This window comes from Chelonia mydas, chromosome 3 (genome assembly GCF_015237465.2).
Source record: "Chelonia mydas isolate rCheMyd1 chromosome 3, rCheMyd1.pri.v2, whole genome shotgun sequence".
NCBI classification, from domain to species: domain Eukaryota; kingdom Metazoa; phylum Chordata; order Testudines; family Cheloniidae; genus Chelonia; species Chelonia mydas.
The window spans coordinates 184,430,738-184,445,639 of NC_057851.1; the positions used below are offsets into that span (position 1 = coordinate 184,430,738).

The 14,902-nt window shown below is 44.6% G+C and overlaps 1 long non-coding RNA gene across 1 annotated transcript in view; it reads left to right on the forward strand.

The window, feature by feature from the left end:
• Window positions 1-2,432: 2,432 nt before the first annotated feature.
• Window positions 2,433-14,902, forward strand: part of LOC119565702 — a 98,157-nt gene continuing 85,687 nt past the window's right edge. The window contains exon 1 of the long non-coding RNA XR_005224511.2: window positions 2,433-2,516. This is a non-coding gene — a long non-coding RNA (uncharacterized LOC119565702). The remainder of the gene's footprint in view (window positions 2,517-14,902) is intronic.

Below are 14,902 nucleotides of genomic sequence, written 5' to 3' on the forward strand. Positions count from 1 at the left end.
AAAGAGAAGTCCCATAAATTTGACTGTTAAGAACATTTGTCCAAAATGCTCTTGGAGGTTGCTGACTCTCTACAACTTCTGTTTCATATGTCACTGGTTAGGATAATGGGATTTTAAAAGTGGTATGGCGCAGAATCATGTACCATTTGACTAGACGAGTTTGGACCACTCAAACCACTGACACTGATGGAGATAAACTACACAACCAAATAGTTTTAAATAGGCTTAATCTATATCCTCATTCCCTCAGTTTACAGGTGTTCTATTCCATCTGAAACAGCAGGTTCAAAGCTGTTGATGGCTTATTTTTTAAAGCTTGGTTTCGGAGTAGCAGCCGTGTTAGTCTGTATTTGCAAAAAGAAAAGGAGTACTTGTGGCACCTTAGAGACTAACCAATTTATTTGAGCATAAGCTTTCATGAGCTACAGCTCACTTCATCTGATGCATTCAGTGGAAAATACAGTGAGGAAATTTATAAACACACAGAACATGAAAAAATGGGTGTTATCGTACACACTGTAAGAAGAGTGATCACTTAAGATGAGCTATTACCAGCAGGAGAATGGGGTGGGGGGCAAGAAAACCTTTTGTAGTGATAATCAAGGTGGGTCATTTCCAGCAATTAACAGGAATGTCTGAGGAACGGGGGGGGGGGGAGGGAATAAACATGGGGAAATAGTTTTTCTTTGTGTAATGACACATCCACTCCCAGTCTCTATTCAAGCCTAAGTTAATTGTATCCAGTTTGCAAATTAATTCCAATTCAGCAGTCTCTCGTTGGAGTCTGTTTTTGAAGTCTTTTTGTTGTAATATTGCGACCTTTAGGTCTGTAATCGAGTGACCAGAGAGATTGAAGTGTTCTCCGACTGGTTTATGAATGTTATAATTCTTGACATCTGATTTGTGTCCATTTATTCTTTTACGTAGAGACGGTCCAGTTTGACCAATGTACATGGCAGAGGGGCATTGCTGGCACATGATGGCATATATCACATTGGTAGATGTGCAGGTGAACGAGCCTCTGATAGAGTGGCTGATGTGATTAGGCCATATGATGGTGTCCCCTGAATAGATATGTGGACACAGTTGGCAACGGGCTTTGTTGCAAGGATAGGTTCCTGGGTTAGTGGTTCTGTTGTGTGGTGTGTTGTTGCTGGTGAGTATTTGCTTCAGGTTGGGGGCCTGTCTCCCAATATTTGTGAGAGTGATGGGTCGTCCTTCAGGATAGGTTGTAGGTCCTTGATGATGCATTGGAGAGGTTTTAGTTGGGGGCTCAAGGTGATGGCTAGTGGCGTTCTGTTATTATCTTTGTTGGGCCTGTCCTGTAGAGGGTGACTTCTGGGTACTCTTCTGGCTCTGTCAATCTGTTTCTTCACTTCAGCAGGTGGGTATTGTAGTTGTAATAATGCTTGATAGAGATCTTGTAGGTGTTTGTCTCTATCTGAGGAGTTGGAGCAAATGCGGTTGTATCGTAGAGCTTGGCTGTAGACGATGGATCGTGTGCCTAAAGCTTATTTCTAAATAATTGGATTGTTTTTAATTCTGCTTTTGTGATTTGATGACTGTCACAGGAAAAAATACCAGTTATAAAGTAATTTCCATTTGATTTGCCCTCCACAAGTGTATTTGTGTGACTAGAGAATCATATACCTGGACATGCACTGGAGGACTCAGCAGGCTGCAGAACAGTGCTACTTACAAACACAGGACAGCAAATATAATGGTTGAATACTGCTAAGGGGCCTAGGAATCATGTTTTATTCCCACCCTACCCCCTCAGATGTAATTCAACTGATAATTAGTCCCCCTGCTCCCATCCCCAAATTCTCTTTTAATGCTAAGGACAGATTGAAGTGCCAAACTTAAGGCTGGCCTTGATCACTGTGTCTGCTTTCCCCATAACTTGCTGGCTTTTGTGCTATTTAGCTAGCTCCTCAGCTGGGGTAAATCAGCATAACTCAGTGGAAGTAGCAACCCTAAGAGGCACAGCTCCAGAGGAGGTGGGGCAAAAAGACAGTTCTTAAGCCACCTTTGTGCTGCCCTGATCTGGGCTGCCTGCTGGCAGGGTCACACAGTCCAAAACCACTTTCAGGGTATAATGAACTCAAAATAGAAGTAGTTCCTTGCCCCTCTGAGCTAAATTCTTTCTCTAGAATTGAATCAGCAGGGCTCCTTCTGAACTCCTGTCACTGTCCCTGATTGCGGCCTGGCTCAGGCTGGTTCCTTTGGGGGTAGCCTAAGGGAGCATCACACCTCTGGCTTCTGACAGGAACTATCTTTTCATTTTGGCCTGCTGGGCCTTGATTGGCTGTTGCTGGTTCGGAGTGCTTCTGGCTGCTGGAGGGCCAGATGTCACTGGCTCCCAAAAGGGCTGCTCTTTTCCTCTCAGAGAGCTGTTTCCTGGGGTGTGGTGCAGCAGAGCAATAGGGGTTTCAGCTGAGGGCTGCGAAGGCCTGGCAGTTAGTCAGTACAGTGGTTTGTTTTTGATAAAACTTCTACTCGGAGATTAAATACAGGTAAAAGGATTGATTTTTCCCATTGCAGACTCTTGTGTAAATCAGAAGTATCTCCACTGAAGTCAGCTAAATTATTCCAGTGGGGAAGAATTGTGCTCAGACTTTGAACAATGTTTCTATTTCTTTCAGAGTAACAGCCGTGTTAGTCTGTATTCGCAAAAAGAAAAGGAGTACTTGTGGCACCTTAGAGACTAACCAATTTATAAGTCTCTAAGGTGCCACAAGTACTCCTTTTCTTTTTTCTATTTCTTGTAAACCTTTCATTAATAGCACTTATCTAGAGGGAGTACAACAAGTGTTTGCAGGGTAAAGCACTGTTTTTTTTGTTTGTTTGTTTGGTTTTTTTAGATAGGAAATAGATTTTGATGTTGGTGTGACCGTGATCTGATATTCTCTTTTGGGAATAAAAATTGGTTTTCCTGGGTATAACTCAGTCTGCTATGAGTCTTAGGAAACAATTTTTATCACTTGTGTCTGAAGTCAAGCTAATTAAAACAGATTTTAAATGGTTTTGTTCATGGAAATGCCAGAAAATGTATAATGTGGGAGTTGTTGTTGTTATTATTATTATTATTATTTTTAAATCCTGACTAGGTGGCTGAATATTTGGACAGAAAAAGCAATAAGAAAGATACCTGTTTCAGTGATTCCTCTTTTACTGGTTTGAGATGTGAAAAACTGAATTGATGATTGATAATACTGTACAAGTTTTCTCATTTAGCGAATGGGGAACTTCTTATAATGCGATGTGTATTAGATTGATAGCTATATAGCACTTTATTCCTATTCTGATGACCTAGTTAGCTAAGAATAATTTTCTTTTTTATGCTTTCAGAATGTAATGATTACTACTTTATCTATTTGTGTATTTTATATTTTATGGCCTTTGTTTGTCATACAAAATATTTCTAGGCGCTTCCAATATTTTGGATGTATATGTAATAGGTATTTGGCTAATAATATAATACAAAATTAGGAGAGGCTGGCCGTACATTTGGAAAACTGCTCTTGGTTATCTAGCTTCCAAGGGATTCCTTTCATTTGCCAGGGCTAGGTGAATAATTGTGATTGCCACCTTCTTCCTCCCTGCACACCAGCCATGCAAGAACTAAAGGAAAGTGCTAAGTCAATATTATACATAAAAGTAGAGATAAAGATGGTAACAATGCCTATTATTACGGTTGCCTGACATTTCCCATCAAAATTGTTTTCAGCTGTTTATTCCTTTGCCAAACATTAACTATTTGGGCTGAACATTTCCCATGCTGAGTATCTGCCTCAGGCTAAAGTCTTCTGGAAGAATTCAGCTAAAAAGTTTGTGCCATTTCCAAGAACAATGAAATCTTCCTAATGGAAAATAGCTGGTAGTTCCATGAGATCTCATTAAAAACTAGGAAATTAACTCCATGTCATCACTATGGCTGCTTCTTCTAATTACTATAGTTCACAATTTGTACTATCTCATTTAGTAGCATTTGTTGATAAAGGAAAAAAGTTACTTCACTTTTGACAAACTGGCTTAGGTGTTAGAATCTCAAATACACTCTTACCTTCTAAATTCCATATGGAATCACTAACACAAAATCTGCTTCACTTTCACAAGGTTATATGCACACATAGTTCTGGAGCAACACACAGTTCAGCATATGCAAATTGTACTTTTTAAAGTCTGTTTTGTTTAGAAGTTTAGCAATAAAGAGAACAAATAAAGAATGTAATGTTACTCATAATGGAGTCAGTCATTGATCAGAGCTTCATTAAGCGGGATTACTCACTATAATTTCTGCACCAGAGATCAGGGTGTCATGATTTGAATCTCTCTCTATTTTAGTTTAGCAAATTGAAAAAATAAATTGCTAGAGCAAAACATTAAAAAACATTAGAATCAAACTTTTTCTAAAGTGTTTACTTATAGGCAAAATTACTTTCCTCGCTTTGACTTTATTAACAATGGGAGACATACTGATTAAAATAATTTTTCAACAGAACATTTAAACAGAATTAAAGTAAATAAATACAAAGGATTCCAAGCTGCTTGTCAAAGGAAACCATTCCAATCCAGAATTTTGTGTTACAGTAATAAGTAAAAAGAAACAGACTAGGTTCTCCTGTCATTTCCCAGCAATAGGTTTGCACATGTGTAACTGTGATAAGAAACGGACCCACTATCTATTTCATATATACTGAGGATGACCAGATAGCAACTGTGGAAAAAATGGGACAGGGGGTGGGAGGTAATAGGTGCCTATATAAGAAAAAAGTCCCAAAAAACGGGACTGTCCCTATAAAAACATCTGGTCACCGTATGTATACCTGAGATTTCATCCTCCCCAGTAGTGCCGTCAACTCTGCAGTGAGCCCATACAGCGCACCACTGACTTTAGGGGACTCTGGGCTGCGTAGGGGTCTATTTGCACACAGCTGCTTGCAGAATCAAAACCTAAGATTACATCTGGGAGTGTTCTGCACAATGCAGAATTTCATGTTTCTCCTGCAGAATTGGGGCTGCGGAGTTGCTGGCTGCCAGTAGGGGCTGTTGGACTCTGCAGAGCCCAGCTGGCAGTCAGTGTCGTGCCCAGCCCAATAGGGACAGAGGCTGCATGCTTTGGCTGCCGTCTTGATCCTCATTCTTCTGAATATGGGCGAGGGCATGGGAGACTCAGCTCTGGCAAAGTGTGAGGAAGGGCAGGGCCGCACCGCATACCACATCCCATAGTGGGACAGTAAAGAAGCTGGGGGGGAGTAAAGGCTGTGGGGTGGAGGTATGTGAGCTCAGAGGGAGAGGGTGTGGGTGTCTGGGCACTGGGGGTGCCCTGTGGCTAGGCTCTGGGGGCATAGGCGCTGACTCTGTGGGTAAAAAATGAGTGGGTGCTTAGTACCCACCAGCAGCCAGCTTTCCCCTCCCACCCACTGCCTCCCATACTCTAGAGGCCCCACCAATCAACTCCTCCCCATCCCTCCCAGTACCTGCTTCAATCAGCTGGGAGAAAGGGTGGTGTGGGGGCGGGGCTTGGGGCAGAGTGGGTGCGGGAAGATGTGGGTGGGGACAGGGCCTGGGGTGGAGTTGGGGGTTGAGCACCCTCAAAGCCTGGAGGAAGCTGACGCCTGTGCTGGAGGAAGAGGGGTGTGGATGTCTGAGCTCTGGGGGTACCCTGCAGCTGGGCTCTGGTGGGTGGGGGGTGAAGCTGTCTGGGCTCGGGGGGTGTCCCACAGCTGGGCTCTGGGGGAGAGGGGTATGGGTGTCTGGGTTCTGGGGTGCCCTGTGGCTGGTATCTAGGCTCGGGAGGTACCCCGCGGCTGGGCTCTAGGGGGAGGGGTGCAGGTGTCTGGGCTCTGGGGGCCCCATGCAGTCCTTCCAGCACCTCCCAACAGGACCTGGGTTGTCATAGGGGTTTCTTTAACTCTCTATTATTGGAGGAATCTTTTTTTTTGTTGTGTGTATTGTTGATATACTTGTTGATAGGTATTTTGAAACAAATTACCAAAATAATTGAAACTAGAGTGATTATATTGTATTATTTTGACAAAATATGCAGGATTTTTAATTCTTTGGTGCAAAATTTTTAATATTTTGGCGCAGAATTTCCCCCAAAATATAAGATGATAGAGCTCCTCCATGGATAATAAACACCCACCCCAATCCATGGGGTGGGTGTTTATTATCAAGAATAAAGAAGTCAAATTTACAAGCATGAGAATAGGAGTGAAGATTTGGATGGAAACTTACCCAAGCCATCTAAAAGTCTTAGATATGCAAAACTGTCTAGAAATGTTACAAAAAGTTGTTTTCAATTAGGCAAAGATTTGTAGAAGAAAACATAGTTGCTACGATTCTGTACCCATGCGAATTAATGACGTGAAAGCTCTGTACGAACTCAGTAGCATTGTACAAATGCAGGGTTTTCAGGAGTGAATTCGAAGGGTCGTATTCAACAACAGTCTTAATCATGGGCAGTGGGTACAATAGACCAGGGAGGCAGGCGCGTGGCATTTTCCATTCTCTGGCCTGGGGCTAGTTCGGCGAGCCTGGTGGTGCGGCTGGGGCTGGGGTAGGCCGGCTGGGGCTGCTTGGGCCAGCCCAGGCATGGAGTTGGCTGGCTGGCTGGGGCTGGCATTGGGCTGGGGTTGGCCAGCTGGCTGGCATAGCTGGGGCTGCCTGGGCTGGCCTGGGGCTGCTCGGGGTGGCCCAAGGCTGGGGTTGGCCTGAGATGGGGCCTGGTCGGCTGGCGAGGCTGGGGCAGCTTGGGCCAGCACGGGGCTGGGATCAGCCAACTGGTGTGGCTGGGACTGTTCGGGCTGGCGTGGGGCTGGGGTCAGCCGGTCATTGTGGGGGGGGCTGCTCATGCTGGTCAGAGGCTGGGGCTGGCCTGAGGTGGGAGCTGGGTGGCCGGTGAGGCTGGGGCAGCTTGGGCCAGCACGAGGTTGGGATAGGCTGGCTGGCATGGCTGGGGCTACTCAGACTGACCTGGGGATGGGGTTGGCCAGCTGGCATGGCTGGGGCTGCTGGGGCTGGGGTTGGTTGGCCAGCTGGCACGGCTGGGGCTTGGGTCAGCCAGCTGGAGCTGCTCGGACTGACCCGGGGCTGGGGCTGCTCAGGCTGGGGCTGGGGTCGGTCGGGTGGCTGAGGCTGCTCCTTGATATAAACATAGTGCTACTGAGTAAACTTGTAGACTTCATTGTTCTGTACAAACCAAATGCTAACATCCCATGTATTATGTAATTCTATTAATATTTTTTAAATTATTAACAGGCCTCTCTGATTTAGGTATTTTGACATGAATCTAGAAAGTCTGTTATAATTATCTTTTCAATGATGTACTTATTTAATATGGTTATCATTAACTCCCGTGAAGAGCATTCAGAATTTATCTTCATTCATGGTTGGCTGGGGGACAGCTATATAATTGTATAACATTGTATGACTTTCTCTTTACTTTGAGGGTTTTTTTTAGGGTGATTAATCTCTCTCTGGTAGTGTTTCTCTATCCTTTTCCTCTAGCACTTTGGGACCAGTCCTGCAAATACTTACTCATCTTTCATTCTTCTTTCCTCAAAATGTGGCATATATTATCAATTTCTTAATATTTAAGCATGTAGATATCTGGGTCTGAGCCCAGATAGTATTTTTGCTATAATGCAATATGTAGAATTCAGAGGTAAGTGAAATCTCCTACCTAATTTTTAGCGTTCTTTGGGTGGCACATTGGCCCAACTGGAGTGAGTGGCATATGGCCAGGATTTCAGGATTTGTAGTTTTCTTTGTATTACAGTAATGCTTAGAAACCCCAACCAAGATCAGAGCCCAGTGTGATTAGCACTGAGCATACACATAAGATGCAATGTCTGCCCCAAAGAGTTTAAAACTGGATCCACAAAGGGACTTCAGTGCCCAAACCCCAGATATAGGTGCCTAAATCCCAATTTTAGGCACCACTGTGTTCCACAACCTCCCTCTGTAGGTGACTAAACTCACTCTCCACCTACATTTTTGTAGCAGAAGTTCCTTAGGCACCTAAGTTTCTGCCTCTGGACATGTACATTATTGCCTCAGGCAAGTGTCCAGATGCCTATCTCATGCCTAAGCCCCAGGGTGATCCTCAAATCAGGGGAAGATAGGCATTCTCTGCCTGTGCTCCCTGTGGGGCCTGATCCAGTAGGCATGCTCAGAGGCTGACACAAAACAGATGGGGGTGGAGGAAGACCTTTAGCCCAGTGGTTAGGGTACTCACCTGAGATGGGGGAGACCCTGATTTAATGCACCCCACACGTGATGAGGAGAAAGGATTTGAATAGAGGCCTCCCACTTTCTCAGATGAATACCCTAGCCACTGGACTATGGAGTGAGTCTCACTCTTTCTCTGGCCCAATTAATATTTAATTAAAGTAGAACGGTTTCAACAAGAGGCATGGAGAAAGACCCACATCAGAATATGTCCTAGTTGCAACATCTAAGTCTGTTTATGAATCCGGGCCTTACAGTCTAAATAGACAAGACAGACAAAGTGGAGGGGAACCAGACTCTTTTCCTGTATGAGAAAACTGAAGCACAGAGAGATTGTTATCACTGGAGTCTATTGGGGGTCACAACTGTGAGTGCCAATATTAGGTCAGACTGTCCAAATTGGGCAAACACCCCCAAACTGGTGGTATAGTCTAGAGTTAGATTTAACCAAACCAGCAATGTATGTGTGCTCCTGAGTCACTTTACTAGCTCACTATAAAGCCACTGACAGTCCCCTTAGCACTCCAGTCTCATTTACCACTGGACTGCTGTGATGAAAGATATTTAAACCAAAGATCACCACACATTTGGTTCTTCCAGCTCCACGGAGATAGTCACTTACCACCAGGTCAGGGTATACTCCAGGGCTCACCAAAGACAATGCTGTTAGCCAATTCTTTTAAGAAACTAACTCAAAGTTTATTATATGAGAAAAGAAATTAGAGTTATTCAGAGGTTTAAAGCAGGTAAATTACATTACAGACAAAGTTTGTAAATCCAAAATGTTAGCAGGGATGTTATATCTGCTTGTTTCTGTGAGTCTCTCTGGTTTCCCAGATTAGTTCAGGGGAACTCAGTCCTTTGTTCAAAATTTCCATTGTTAGCGTTCATTGATCCAGAGATAGCGTAGGAAAGAGGTAATCAGGAGCCTTTGTTTTTGCCTTTTATATTCTTCAACCCTTTTGCTGGAAAAATCCTGGCTGTGTTATGGAGTCAGGCCTCCATTGCTTACGTGCTGGGTTGCACAGCTCCAAAGTCTACATGCAAATCGCAAATCTTTGTCTGCCTCTTCTGTGTGGAATGTGATATACAAGGTGTCTATGGGACTGACAAGCAGCAGTGTTTGTTTATAGTTCTTTTATTATTCCTGAAGAGCTAACCTGTGGGCATTTCCTAGACTCACAACAGGTTTGAGTTACAACCACATACAAAATTCCATAACTCCATGCTCAATATTGATACACATATTATAAAAAGATAATAATACACTGCAGATTATAACTTTTCCAATGATACTGTGCAAGGCATACTTTGTACAAAATTTATCACACTTTTGGAAAAGTGGCGACCATAGTAGTATAGATGGCCACCTTCCCCATTATATAGTATTGCAAAAGTGATTTGCCCAAAGTCCCAAAGGGAGCCTCTGTGGCTAAGCCAGGAATTAAAACCGGGTCTCTAGAGTCCTAGTCCAGTGCTGTAGGCAGAAGACCGTCCATCCTACTGGATAAATTCTATTATGTTTATTTATGTAAAGCTTAAGAGGTTGAGAAAGAAGAGGTGGAGCAAGCAATATCCAGGACCGCAATTTCCTATTTTCACTAATTAAAGACTTAGCTGTAAAGCACTTATAAATTTCGTATATTTTCATTGCCTTTAATTAAGCTTGCCTTCGCATTGACAGCCTGCACCAATTACTTTTCTCAAGAGTAGCTAGAAAAACTACCCTGTCACAACAAGTGTAGGTTTATAGCATCTATAGAACGCAACTAGCATGAACCACTTCAAATCAATCTGTTTATAGTGCCCTATCTACTTATCTAGTGCTTCAATTCTCCACATGTCAGCATGTAAATCTAAGTGCCTTATTAATAGAAAAATTATAGTAAAAAACTATGACAAATCTATAATCACCTCCACTTCCACCTCCACACAAATTACCCTCCTGTACTAATCATTTAGCTTTGTTTGAAACAATACCCTTAAATATGCCTGGAACGATCTTATTCTACCTTCAGCTTCTTAAAAATAGCCCCCCAAATAAGCATAACATAAGATGCAGCAAAGCAGGCATTCACTGCTAAACCCTTTGTAGTTTTCAGGTTTTTAACATTTACTGAATCTATATAACTTGGAGATATTCTAAGCAATACATCTTATAAATATACACGCGTGTATTTATATACCCACATACACATATCTATATATGAAAGCTTTTCATTTATTCTGAGTTTACTATTTCTCCTTCTGCCTGTCCTGTGGGTAGCTATGGATTTTTTTGCAATGCTCAATGTCCAGTGCTACAGTCCCAGTGCAAATGCATTCCCATGGACACAAACAGGCATGGTGCCTGCACAGGACTGGCAAAATTGAGCTGGTCAGCCTTAGATTTTGGAATTCTCCTGGGAATGGTGCAGCCCACTGAACCCAAGCAACCCCACAAGCTGATGAGGAGAGGGGAGGACCAGGTCCTGCCCTTCAACCATTCCACTGGGGGCAACGTGTACTCCCAAGAGCATGGAGGAAGCAGTTTCAGAGCCCCCATACGTAAAGGGACTCAGACGATACATGATGCTGGAAGATAAAAGAAAGCTGCTTGTGTATCCCCCTCCCTGCGTTCTGTTACAGGGGCCAGCTGGAAACTGGCCTTTTGTCATACAATAGTGGTGCTACATCCACTTGGCCTAGGGCTGTAGGATACTTTAGTTTTCTCTTATGAAGAATAGACCCAGAGGGGAGGCACAGCACTAACAGCAATGGAGTTAGCATATTGCCAATCCCAAACCTTTAAAACTCGTGTGCCAGGCACCAAAATACCCCCATGAGACTGACTGAAAAATCATGAATATATATATATATATATATATATATATATATATATATATATATATATATATATATATATAAAATTTTTTTTTGTTATTTGCCTTCTGTTTTTTGAGGCTTTAGGGTGCATTTGAGTAACATTTTCAAGCTTTTCTCCAGAACGACGAGGGCTAGAAACTTATTTGTTTTTTCTTTCCTTTTTTAAATGAAAGCTGAGATTCTCACCTAATCACGTCTCCAAGAGCTGAGGCTTTAACTAAAATATCAAATATCACAAGACTTGCAATAAAGTCATGAAGAGTTGGCAATACTGATTCAGTAGCACATCCATAGTTTGATTTTACAGAACCTGCTGCATGTTGATTGTGGCCATCTCTCTCTCCCAATATTTTCTGTCTCTCATTATTAATCTTCTCTCCACCTCTGAAAAATGGTATATGCTTCTCTGAGATTATGTGTTGCGTGGGAGGTTGGGGTCCCGTGCAAACCCTGCTTAAGATCCTTTATACTGTCTTTATTTCTCCCCCTCTGGCAGACACTCAAGAGGGTCCTTGGAGCAAACAAACAAACAAAAAGTCTTTCCCCCTATTTCTTCCCTTCTGGGAGAGGGGAGTCCATGGGAAAATAATGAGAAAAAGGGTGACTTAGGCAATCTTCCTGGATCAGCCTGTTGGGTTTAGTCTAAATGGCGTCTACCGCCAGTCCCTCCTTTGTACTGCTCTGGGGTAGGGTCATGCAGATTCAGGAGCAGTGAGGCTTGTCACTGTCTCCCTCTCAGCAAGTCTGTCTTGGCTGTCTGAGGCAGGGCAGCCCTCTTCTTGGCAGGTTTTCTTAAATTCAGTAATGTGGATTTAATTCTGGATTGACGGTTTGGAGATTAAAGACCTCTATTCTCACAACATGTTCAGCACAGGCCGTGGCAGCATGAACTTCCCAACACTCTCCTTCCACTTTGCCCTGCTATTTCAATCCTTGACTTCCCTTCTGAGGCTGCCATAAATTATTGGTTAGTGATTCTTGTGAAGTTGCTATATGCTCTCTGGGAATTGGTCTCAAACCACCAACTAACTTTACTCACCTAAGATCACTGAATAGCCACCAGGCTAATGACTTTTGATCACTACCAACCTGACCTAGTTTTCAATTTAAAGGTTCTCATTATTATTAATTAGTAGTATTATGCTAGTAGAATAATATAAGCCTCCAAATGAGTTGAGACCCCAAGCGCTAGGTGCTGTACATACTATTCAAAGCTGATGAAAAGAGCTGCAGAGAAGAAGCAATTTTGCAGCATTCGGTAACAAGTTTTTATGGTCCTGCAAAACCCAGGAACTGTGCTCCATGCTTTTTGGTACTGTGTACTGGCACCATATCTATTTCCATATATACAGATATAGAACTGTCTTCTAATACATACACTACATTCACATAGGGTATGTCTACACTACGGAATAAGGTCGAATTTATAGAAGTCGGTTTTTTAGAAATCGGTTTTATATATTCGAGTGTGTGTGTCCCCACAGAAGTGCATTAAGTGCATTAACTCGGCGGAGTGCTTCCACAGTACCGAGGCTAGAGTCGACTTCCGGAGCGTTGCACTGTGGGTAGCTATCCCCCAGTTCCCGCAGTCTCCGCTGCCCATTGGAATTCTGGGTTGAGATCCCAATGCCTGATGGGGCTGAAACATTGTCGCGGGTGGTTCTGGGTACATATCGTCAGTCCCCCCTTCCCTCCCTCCCTCCGTGAAAGCAAGGGCAGACAATCGTTTTGCGCCTTTTTTCCTGAGTTACCTGTGCGGACGCCATACCACCGCAAGCATGGAGCCCGCTCAGGTAACCGTCACCGTATGTCTCCTGGGTGCTGGAAGACGTGGTTCTGCATTGCTACACAGTAGCAGCAACCCCTTGCCTTCTGGCAGCAGACAGTACAATACGACTGGTAGCCGTCCTCGTCATGTCCGAGGTGCTCCTGGCCACGTCGGCTGGGAGCGCCTGGGCAGACATGGGCTCAGGGACTAAATTTTTGGTGACTTGACCAGGTCATTCTCTTAAGTCCGGCAGTCAGTCCTATTGAACCATCTTATGGTGAGCAGGTAGGCAATATGTCCTTCTGCACCGTCTGCTGCCAGCCAAAGATGTAAAAGATAGATGGAGTGGATCAAAACAAGAAATAAACCGGATTTGTTTTGTACTCATTTGCCTCTTCCCCTGTCTAGGGGACTCATTCCTCTAGGTCACACTGCAGTCACTCACAGAGAAGGTGCAGCGAGCTAAATCTAGCCATGTATCAATCAGAGGCCAGGCTAACCTCCTTGTTCCAATAAGAACAATAACTTAGGTGCACCATTTCTTATTGGAACCCTCTGTGAAGTCAACCCTGTAACCCCTCCCTGCGTCAGAGCAACGGCAAACAATCGTGCATCTGAGTTGAGAGTGCTGTCCAGAGCAGTCACAATGGAGCACTCTGATTGGGCTAAAACATTGTCGCGGGTGGTTCTGGGTACATATTGTCCGGCCCCCGTTCCCTCCCTCCCTCCGTGAAGGCAAGGGCAGACAATCGTTTCGCGCCTTTTTTCCTGAGTTACCTGTGCGGACGCCATACCACCGCAAGCATGGAGCCCGCTCAGGTAACCGTCACCATATGTCTCCTGGGTGCTGGCAGACGCGGTATGGCATTGCTACACAGTAGCAGCAACCCATTGCCTTCTGGCAGCAGACGGTACAGTACGACTGGTAGCCGTTCTCGTCATGTCCGAGGTGCTCCTGGTCGCCTGTGTGAGGTCGATCAGGAGCGCCTGGGCAGACATGGGCGCAGGGACTAAATTTTTAGTGACTTGACCAGGTCATTCTCTTAAGTCCGGCAGTCAGTCCTATTGAACCGTCTTATGGTGAGCAGGCAGGCAATATGGATTGCTTAGCAGTCCTATTGTACCGTCTTCTGCCGAGCAGCCATGAGATGTGGATGGCATGCAGTCCTTCTGCACCGTCTGCTGCCAGCCAAAGATGTAAAAGATAGATGGAGTGGATCAAAACAAGAAATCAACCGGATTTGTTTTGTACTCATTTGCCTCTTCCCCTGTCTAGGGGACTCATTCCTCTAGGTCACACTGCAGTCACTCACAGAGAAGGTGCAGCGAGCTAAATCTAGCCATGTATCAATCAGAGGCCAGGCTAACCTCCTTGTTCCAATAAGAACAGTAACTTAGGTGCACCATTTCTTATTGGAACCCTCCGTGAAGTCAACCCTGTAAGCCGTGTCCTCAGTCGCCCCTCCCTGCGTCAGAGCAACGGCAAATAATCGTGCATCTGAGTTGAGAGTGCTGTCCAGAGCAGTCACAATGGAGCACTCTGATTGGGCTAAAACATTGTCGCGGGTGGTTCTGGGTACATATTGTCCGGCCCCCGTTCCCTCCCTCCCTCCGTGAAGGCAAGGGCAGACAATCGTTTCGCGCCTTTTTTCCTGAGTTACCTGTGCGGACGCCATACCACCGCAAGCATGGAGCCCGCTCAGGTAACCGTCACCGTATGTCTTCTGGGTGCTGGAAGACGCGGTACGGCATTGCTACACAGTAGCAGCAACCCATTGCCTTCTGGCAGCAGACGGTGCAGTATGACTGTTACCCGTCCTCGTCGTGTCCGAGGTGCTCCTGGCCACGTCGGCTGGGAGTGCCTGGGCAGACATGGGCGCAGGGACTAAATTTTTGGTGACTTGACCAGGTCATTCTCTTTAGTCCTGCAGTCAGTCCTATTGAACCGTCTTATGGTGATCAGGCAGGCGATATGGATTGCTAGCAGTCGTATTGTACCGTCTTCTGCCGGGCAGGCAAGAGATGACGATG